At 44.1% G+C, this 7,500-nt stretch overlaps 1 protein-coding gene across 12 annotated transcripts in view; it reads left to right on the forward strand.

Moving 5' to 3' along the window:
* Positions 1–7,500, forward strand: part of LOC143022150 (uncharacterized) — a 630,899-nt gene that overhangs the window by 117,542 nt on the left and 505,857 nt on the right. The gene's annotated exons all lie outside the window — the stretch shown is intronic.

Below are 7,500 nucleotides of genomic sequence, written 5' to 3' on the forward strand. Positions count from 1 at the left end.
AAGAGACCGAGAGAGTGATTGAGACACTAAGACATAGAGACTGAGAAACACAGAGACTGAGAAATTGGTAGAGACTGAGACTCTTCTTGGCATGTTGATGCTAGCTTATCAGTCTTAATAGACGTGGGTGGCTCAAGAGATCCCCCGTTGTTTTGGTTCAGGATTAAGTCTCGACATCTTGGTCTCCTCCCGGCAGACTCTTTGTGTTTCTGAAAGCTTTGCGGTCTGTTTCTTCTTCGACAGATTTTCTTTCGAGATTCTCTTGTGGAGAGTTTTTCAACCACCTTAACAGCCTCGAGATCTTGGTCTCTTCCCGGCAGACTCTTTGTGTTTCTGAAAGCTTTGTGGTCTGTTTCTTCTTCGACAGATTTTCTTTCGAGATTCTCTTGTGGAGAGTTTTTCAACCAGGGTTCCCCGGAACCTTAGCAGTCTTGACATCTTGGTCTCTTCCCGGCAGACTCTTTGTGTTTCTGAAAGCTTTGCGGTCTGTTTCTTCTTCGACAGATTTTCTTTCGAGATTCTCTTGTGGAGAGTTTCTCAACCAGGGTTCCCCGGAACCTTAGCAGTCTCGAGATCTTGGTCTCTTCCCGGCAGACTCTTTGTGTTTCTGAAAGCTTTGCGGTCTGTTTCTTCTTCGACAGATTTTCTTTCGAGATTCTCTTTTGGAGAGAGTCTCAACCAGGGTTCCCCGGAACCTTAGCAGTCTCAACATCTTGGTCTCCTCTCGGCAGACTCTTTGTGTTTCTGAAAGCTTTGCGGTTTGTTTCTTCTTCGACAGATTTTCTTTCGAGATTCTCTTGTGGAGCGTTTCTCAACCAGGGTTCCCCGGAGCCTTAGGTTCCTAAGGGTTCCGCGAGAACAAGTGAGATAAGCTAATGCACTTTTGATTTTTTTTTTTATTTAATTTTCATATACGTAAAATTAAGCACGCACGGCATATTCTTGGTTGTTGTAATAATGTAATATAGACATCATCCTATCCAAACTATTATTACGATGAAAATGAAATGAGAAAGATATGGTGTATGTTTTTTTTTGTTTTTTTGTTTTTTGCAGGGGTTCCTTGAGACATGCAATTTATTTTAAAAGTTACGCAAGGGCAAAAAGGTTGAGAAACGCTGCTCTTGTACATTGACAAAAACGCCTTCTTCAGTCTGTATACAGACCGTGTCTTTCGTGTAGGCAGTACTTTAGGAGACTTTGTTTTACCCCTACGGACCAGAGGCACGGCGTGTTGTTTTATGATTAAAAACTAATTAATGGTAGCGTAAGTGGGATGGTCACGCATTCGCTTAATTGTGGGTTCGAATCCCGCACTCCTCTCAGAATCCCAACAGTGACTTACCTGGTCCCAGCTGTCCCCAAAGCACATAATAAGGCAAAGGTGACGGCTTCGGCCGCAGCTACTCAACGCCTCCTGGCGTATGCCCCTCACCTACTTCAGTTAGTACTATACTTTCTCTTCAAGTGAATTAAATAGACCATTTTTAACAAGAATTAAATCAGTAAAGTGGCTAATGCGCTCAAATGAATAAATACAAATGATTCCACATCTGCACTGAGAAGTAGGCACCCCCTCCCCCACATAATTGATTTAAATCACTTGACGGCACCTGTAATGAAATTGAGAAGGACCTAGTTATGGACCAAAAGGTCTCCTGTCGGCATGCTCCGCCTTTGTAATCCTTTGTAACGGAAGGATTCCACTAAGGATCAATTGAATGGCCAAAGAGACGAAGGGAAAGATTGAAGAGATGAACTCAGCATCGAGTGAACTAAGGGCATGGGAGAGCGCGGAGAGGGGGAGGGTGGGAGAAGGGAAGGGTGGGAGGGAGAGGGAGGGGGAAGTGGTATACAGTGCATTGAATGGTTCTAAGCTGTGTTAGGAAGGAGGGGGGGTGGAGGAGGAGGAAGAAGAAGAGGAGAAGGAAGAAGATGAAGAGGAGGAGGAGTAGGAAGAGGTGGAGAAGGAAGAAGACGAGGAGGAGGAGAAGGAGGAGAAGGAAGAAGAAGAGGAGTAGGAAGAGGCGGAGGAAGAGGAGGAAGGGAGGAGTAGTAAGAGGTGGAGGAGGAGAAGGAGGAGGAAGAAGAGGAGGAATATGTGGTGCAGGAGAAGGAGGAATATTTGGAGGAGGAGGAGGAGGAAGAAGAAGAGGAGGAGGAGGAGGGAAGAGTACAGAGGCGCATTTTAGCAGCCATAACCAGCATGGTATGGGAACGAAGAAGCACGAAGAGGAGGAGACGGGAGTGGATGTGGAGTGGGTGGAAGGGGTGGACGAGGTGGCGGAGCCGGCGTTGGCTCAGTCAGAGTGAGTGCCACTCGCCAGAAAGGCGCCTTGGGTCATTGAAGTTACTCTGATGTGACCTTTAATCCTTGAGGAGGTGGCAGCGGCGCTAAGGGCGGACTGTGGGTTCTTTGCCCTCCCTGTGTATGGGATCAGTTGTCTTCGTGAGGTCTTCGTGTGTATGTGGATCTCACTTGGCGATTTATTCTTCGTCTTCTTCTTCTTCCTCGTCTTCTTCTTTGTCATCTTCGTTTTCTTCTTCGTCGTCGTCTTCGTCTTCTTCTTCGTCTACTTTTTCTTCTTCGTCTTCTTTTTTTTCTTCTTCTTCGTCTTCTTTTTCTTCTTCTTCTTCTTTTTCTTCTTCGTCTTTTTCATCTTTTTCTTCGTCTTCATATTCGTCTTCTTCTTTTTCTTCTTCTTCTTCTTCTTTTTCTTCTTCGTCTTCTTCTTTTTCTTCATCTTTTTCTTCATCTTTTTCTTCGTCTTCTTCTTTTTCTTCTTCGTCTTGTTCTTCTTTTTCTTCATCTTTTTCTTCGTCTTCTTATTCGTCTTCTTCGTCTTCTTCTTCTTGTGATGGGCTCCACCCTCCCCCTACTCTTCCCTCTCTCCCTCCTCCTCCTCCTCTTCCTCCTCTTCCTTCTCTTCCTTCTCTTCCTCCTCCACCCTACCCCTCCTTCTCAGGAGCTACAAGAATCCACGTTGGGTTTCACGCATGGAACCAAAACTTCGCATTATATCCAGACATAACGATACAGTAGATATATGAAAAACATAATTCATACATTGCATGACAGATGCACCAAAGCGGCATGCACAGGTCTCTTCATGAGATAAGAAAGGTTCGTTTCGTCTGATGATGTGACGTAACGCCATCTGTCGCTTTAGTCTCTTGTTAACTGAGTACCAAGTGCACTCGAAAATTACCCTTATTGTTTGCACAAGTCATCCCACCCCCACGAAGTGGCAAGTGAAAAAACCCTGCCTTTTTTTTTTTTTTTTTTTTTTTTTTTTTTTTTTTTTTTTTTTTTTTTTTTTTTTTTTTTTTTTTTTTTTTTTTTTTTTTGTTTTTTTTTTTTTTTTAGGCCGATGTCTGGGTCGCCTCCCCACCTGGCCAGGACTATCAGGAACCAACCCCTGTGCTACCGCGCGGCCCATAATCCCTTCTAAAAGTCTAACGAGTGATCTGCGTATGTTATGTGTTGGCATTCACATCTCCCTTTCTATACAGCGTGTCTGGTTATAGCCACTGTAATATAACCAGGGCGCAAACAAGCCTGGAGATAGACAAGGAATTCACCGGCTTGTGTTGTCACTGGCATCAGGAGAGATGGCAGGAGGATGAATTGTTGGTAGCTGAACTTGTAATGCCAGTGGGCAGTGAGGCGAGATTGGCCCGTCTTACAGACTACATTCGCCGTCATTTACAATTTCTTTCGGAGTTCTTTCTTTTGCCATGAAAGAAACGGGGATCGAGCTGTGCTCCGCGCGGGACTCCTCCTCCTCCTCCTTAGGCTCCTCCTTCACCTCCTCATGTTAAGCAGGAACTCTGCTGCGGAAGTCTTTTCCCCCTCTAGGGAGCTAAAGAATAGAAGTGGACAAATGTCGCATACGTGACGAAAGACGGGTTGAGAGCCTCTAAGGCGTCATCACACTGGGGAATTTTTCCTCCGACTGTTGGAGGTAGGCGGTACCGCCGATAAATCGGAGGTTGGAGGAAAGTAGATAACCCTTTTAGACGGTATGATCCCGCTTCAGTACCTTCATTCGGATGTCCTGACCGAGGCTGGAAAGAATCCCGTAGCGTCGGCCAAAACAGAATCGATCAAATGTGTCATCTTGATGGATAGGTGACAGACTTAAAAAAAAAAAGAAGAAAAAAAAAATCAGAGATCAGAGGTCCCCACCCTTTTAGACAACTCCCCTCCCCCTCCCCCTGAAACGAATCGTCTGTTCGTAATCAGAAAGATCCCAAGTATGTTATTCGGCAAAAACTGGTTTACCAATAGAATGGTTAACAAATGGAATAGATTTAGTAACCCTGTAGTGACCGCTGAAACTATCAATTGTTGTAAGAGAAGGTTAGATAAATTCATACATGGGGATGATAGGTAGTAAAAGACATGGAACTGCCAAGTGTAGGCCTTACGGTCTCTAGCAGTCTCCTTCATTCTTATGTACTCATACGAAGGTGGGCCCGCTTTGTGTTGCATTCAGAATATTCCGTGAAATAGTTGCTGGATGGTTGTTAAGCTTTCCCTTGATATAGGAAGCTTGTCTTTCTTGAGTTAATTACTTAGAACAACAACGATAATAACAACATAAACAACAACGACAATAGCAACAAAAACAACAAGAGCGACAACAAGACCAACAAAGTTGTGTGAGTTGTTGTCGTAAGGTGTTGCACGAGCTTAGTTCGATATGACCCGGTGTAAGAGTTTTGGTCCGGGGCACCTACTCGGCAAAGTCGCCTTCCAGTACACATTTGCATGATTGATGTCTCCCACTTGCGTTGCCTTGGTGCAGACGCGCAGAAAGGGTCTGGAAGATTAAGAATGGTAACCCGCGATTTCTCCTCTCTCTCTCTCTGAGATATCGACTGCATGTTTTATGTAGTCGATATTTTAGGAAATTTAGTGACGCCTCTACGGACCAGGGCAACGCAGTATGATTTTATGATTAGAGATTCATCTTAACTCGAAGAGGAATAAAGATGTTGATATGGTTTAACGTCAGAAACTCCCCCTGTCAGGAGGCTAGGACAGTGTCCCTTACAGAAGGCTTTGTAGCGTGGAATTTAATGAACCATACCCTTGGATCATCTTCGCCAGTGGCAGGGTTCGAACCGCCATCCCCTCGACCTTTGCCGCAAGTAACAACGCCTTAACCCGCTCGGTTAGCGAGCTTCCAAGATAGAAATGATGATCATATTTAACTGTCACTGTCTCTGCATTCTGCTAATCTCTTTAAGTCTTCCCTTTTCCATCTGTTAAGCATGTGCCGATTAATCTGCATCGACATGATTTTTTTTTTTTTGTGTATGTGTGGGAGGTTAAAGGTGGGACTTCGTCAAGGATGCGTTATGTCGCCCTGGCTGTTCAACTTATAAGGGGGAAAAAGCCTTGGTATATGTATGTATGTGTGTGTGTGTGTGTGTGTGTGTGTGTGTGTGAATCGGCATCTGCGAGGTTTTTGAGATTCGTCATCGGCAATATTTTGCCGATGACGATACCGATTCTCAAAAATAAATAAATAAATAAATAAATAAGCCGATTCTCGCCGATGCCGATTTACCAAAAATGCCGATTCTTCCCGATGCCGATTCTTTAAAAAGAAAAAAAAAATCTTGAAAGCAAATAATCTTAAAAAAAACGATTCTCGCCGATGCCGATTCTAAAAAAAAACCTGCCGATTCTTCCCGATACCGACTAATCGACACACGCCTAAATTCTCTATTTCATCTCTTTAGTGCAATATTGTCCCCAAGGATGAAAGCTCGATTTATTACTGAAAAAAAAAATCCCAGATTTATTTTTAACCAAACGAAAGTTTCCTTCTCGAGTATTCACCTGAACAGATGGTTTGTGCCTTTCACTTTTCAGTGAACTAGATTTATTTATTTTTTTTTTTTTGGTGTTGAAATTGTATTTCGACTTTTTTCTTTTTATTATTACTATATTGCCTAACAACGTCTTTGTTCTCCAGTAAGTTTTGGCCAAGAACGAACGAACAAACCATAGGACGAGATTTGATCTGAGATATCAGTTGTACAGTGTGGCAAATAGATGTGGTGGCACACTAGGATAGCATGCTACTTGCTTTTGCTACTTGCTTTTGCTACTTGCTTTTGCTACTTGGTTGAGTAGAAACGACTTCGGTTACAATATTCTAGACTTCTGTAATAAGAACATCTCAATAATGTGTCCTAACATTCGTATTCTAGGTTTAACTAATCTTAGTTCCTCAATCAGCTTCTAACTATATAACGCAAGAGTAATTTGACATTTTGAAAATTTTGGAAAAAAAAAATCGTAACCGAAGTCGTTTCTACTCAGACGAAGTAGCAAAAGCGAGTAGCATGCTAGCGAGAAATGCCTAGTGTGCCGCCATCTGCAAAGCCAATTGAAGAACTTCTTGTGCCAACTGTACTTTGGTTGGTTTCTGTAACCTAGCTCCATCAAGTTGCTTTTAACGTGTTAATTAACGACGGCAGTTGAGAGTTGACGATAGATGAAAGAAATCCTCAACGCCGAAATATACTGAATTCCATTCAACTCTATGCGACGGCGTTATGACTATGCTACACTGTGCGGCGAAGCCGGTTGAGGCCATATCATGTTTGCAAGTTCATTTATCTTAATAAAATCACCTGGCGACAGTACCCAGGGCTGTATATTACGACCACTATCTCCCATTTGTTATTAAACTACTCTCGTTACCTTTCGAGGCTAATGATCAAAGACTTTATCAAGGGTGACGCAAACAAGGTCATCATATTAAGACAACAGGACAGGACTCGCAGTAATGGATTTAAACTGGACATATTTAGATTTAAGAAGGAAATAGGCAAGAATTGGTTTATTAATAGGGTGGTCAACGAATGGAATAGACTTAGTAACCATGTAGTGAGCGCTGAAACTATCAGTTGTTTTAAGAAACGGTTAGACAACTTTATGGATGGGGATGACAGGTGGCCATGGACATGGAACTGCCTAGTTTAGGCCTCATGGTCTCTTGCAGTCTCCTTCATTCTTATGTTGATAATGTGACAACGGGCTCAGATGTTAGTGGATACCGACAGCTTTCAACCCATTATATCATATTGTGGGGACTCGAACTCTATCCCCATACTCCCTTACCCTCTCACCCTCTCACCCACCTCCTCCTCATCCACCCCCTAACCTCCCTTCTCCTCCGTCGGGCGCCTGAGTGGGCGTCTGTGTATTTGTTGTGGGCGTTCTCCCCGGCCCGGTTGACATGGGCGTGCCCCGCCCGGTGGGCGTGGTGATGGGCGTGATTCACGCCCTCTAGCCATGACTCCCATCCCACCGGGTGGGCTGCAGCCTTCATGGGCGTGATCTTTGCCCCCGTGGGCTGAGGTGCGGCTGTCGTGGGCGTGATTTTCGACCCGTGGGCGTGGTTCAGGGACCATGCGGGCGGTGCCGTGTGTGATACTCGCTCATGGTAATTTAGTTACCAAGGGTCGGAATTGGCA

The sequence above is a fragment of the Oratosquilla oratoria genome, chromosome 44, assembly GCF_046742065.1.
Source record: "Oratosquilla oratoria isolate Oo_2021 chromosome 44, ASM4674206v1, whole genome shotgun sequence".
In the NCBI taxonomy this organism is placed as follows: Eukaryota; Metazoa; Arthropoda; class Malacostraca; order Stomatopoda; family Squillidae; genus Oratosquilla; species Oratosquilla oratoria.